Below are 2,630 nucleotides of genomic sequence, written 5' to 3'. Positions count from 1 at the left end.
TAAGCCTAGCATAGTTTTGATTTGGTAAATTTCTCCTTCTAGCATATACGCCATAATATTGTATTCATTGTACTTAAAGGAAGTTACCACTATTGGAAGGTAATATGGTTGCTTTTGTTTCTTACTATCTTACCAATCTCCCTTTATCCCTATTTCCACAAACCACATAAAAAGGTTAAGTGGCTATATTCTAGCAACAAAAAGTCTGAGAAATCAATAGCAAAAGTAATAATCTGGACTCAGGTAAAGAATAATTAAGGCAGGGGCACCTGGGTGGCTCAGTCAGTTAAACATCCAACTTGATTTTGGCTCAGGTCATGATCTGAGGGTTGTGAGACTGAGTCCCATGTCGGGCTCCGTGCTGGGCATGCAGCCCACTTAAGATTCTCTCTTTCTGGGGCTGCCTGGGTGGCTCAGTGGGTTAAGCCTCTGCCTTCAGCTCAGGTCATGATCTCAGGGTCCTGGGATCAAGTCCCGCATCAAGTCCCGCATCGGGCTCTCTGCTAGGCGGGGAGCCTGCTTCCTCCCCTCTCTCTCTCTCTCTCTCTCTCTCTCTACTTGTGATCTCTCTCTATCAAATAAATAAAATCTTTAAGAAAAAAAAAAAAAGATTCTCTCTTTCTCCGTCCCTCTGTCCCTCCCCCAACTCTCCCTCTCTTAAGAGTTAAAAAAAAAAAAAAAAAGGCAGCTGTACTAGTTAGTGAGTAGATGCTAATGAGGTCCTTTGTGTTCTAAAGGTCAGCGGAGTCAAGTGTCTTCCTGACCTTGTCAGGAATTTCCACATTGTTCTCATGGTATACTTTGAATTATACTGCGCATTTAAATATTCAGTGCTGTCTGTGGGGGCTTAGCACTGCCATCTGCAGGCAGGGAGTTGGTTTTCAGGAACTAATTCATTGGTGTCAGTGGCTCTTTTTTTAAGGCTGGGTTGAGTGCCATTCAAGTAATAGAGATGTTTATAGCACAGACTGGGCAAGGTTTGTCTCCTGCCTAGCCTTGAAGAGGTGAGGAATGATTTTTAAAAGGGGGCAGGGGGAAGGGTCGTCTAACAAAAAGGCAATGCAGTTTTTAAAATGGGCTCCAAAGATATACAGATGGCAATAAGCACATTAAAAGATGCTCAACATAGGGGTGCCTGGGTGGCTCAGTCCGTTAAGTGTCTGCCCTTGGCTCAGGGCATGATCCCAGGGTCCTGGAATCCAGCCCCGCATCAGGCTCAGCAGAGAGCCTGCTTCTCCCTCTCCTGGCCACTTTGTGCTCTCTCACTATCTCCGTCTCTCTCTTTCTCAAAAAAATAAAATCTTAAAAAAGAAAAGATGCTCAGCGTCATTAGCCATCAGGTAAATGCAAATCAAAACCACAAGATGCCACTTCACACTAGGATAGTTGTAATAAAAACCGTAATAACAGGTGTTAGGATATGGAGAAATTGGAATCCCATACATTGCTAGTGGGAATGCAAAATTGTGCAACTACTTTGGGTAACAGTCTGGCAGTTCCTCAGAAGGTTAGATATTTTCCATATGATCCAGCAATTCCATTCCTAGATACATACCCAAGAGAAATGAAAACATATACTCAAAAACTTGTACACGAACGTATAGCATTATCCAGAGAGGCCAAAAAGTGGAAGTAATCCAAATGTCTCTATCAACTGATAAATGGATAAATAAAATACGGTGTGTCCTTATAATGGAATATTATAAAAAGGAATGAAGTACTGATAATACTACAACATGGAAGAACCTTAGAAACATACTAAGTTAAATAAGCTGGCCACAAAAAGCTACATAAGTAGGGGCGCCTGGATGGCTCAGTGGGTTAAAGCCTCTGCCTTCGACTCAGGTCACGATCCAGGGTCCTGGGATCGAGCCCCATGTCGGACTCTGCTCAGCGGGGAGCCTGCTTCTCCCTCTCTGCCCCTCTGCCTACTTGTGATCTCTGTCAAATAAATAAGTAAAATATTTTTTAAAAAAGGCTACATGAGTATATGATTCCATTTGTATGAAATGTCCAGAATAGGCAAATCCATAGAAGCAAAAAGTAGGTAAGTGGTTTCGAAGAGCTGAGAGGAAGGGGGCAATGGAGTGACTGGTAATGAGTATGCAGTTTATTTCTGATGCCAGGTTTTGACAATTGATTTCATGTGCAGTTAACAGAAACTCTTAAAGAGGGAAAAAATAAAGATCAATTTTGGGGGCACCTGGGTGGCTCAGTGGGTTAAAACCTTTGTCTTCGGCTCAGGTCATGATCTCAGGGTCCTGGGATCGAGAGCCCCGCATCGGGCTCTCTGCTCAGCGGGGAGCCTGCTTCCTCCTCTCTCTGCCTGCGTCTCTGACTACTTGTGATCTCTGTCAAATAAATAAATAAAATCTTTAAAAAAAGATCAATTTTGGATTGAAGAACCAAAGCATTGTGGGATTTTTTCATTTAGGATGCAGAAAAATGACACAAGCTAGGCTGCAAAAAGGCAGATTTTTTAAAGTATCTAGTAAAATGACATGAAAGAGGTAATATAATTCAATTATTTAGAATACTTAAAAATTCTACAGCTTCAGCAGAAATATTTATCTTTGGTTTGAGCTATTCAAACACTAAACCCAGTTTTTCTGAGAAAGACCAGCTTTATT

The sequence above is a fragment of the Enhydra lutris genome, unplaced genomic scaffold (genome assembly GCF_002288905.1).
Source record: "Enhydra lutris kenyoni isolate GAN:26980312 unplaced genomic scaffold, ASM228890v2 scaffoldscaffold10, whole genome shotgun sequence".
Taxonomy (NCBI): domain Eukaryota; kingdom Metazoa; phylum Chordata; class Mammalia; order Carnivora; family Mustelidae; genus Enhydra; species Enhydra lutris.
Note: the sequence above shows the minus strand (reverse complement) of the source record.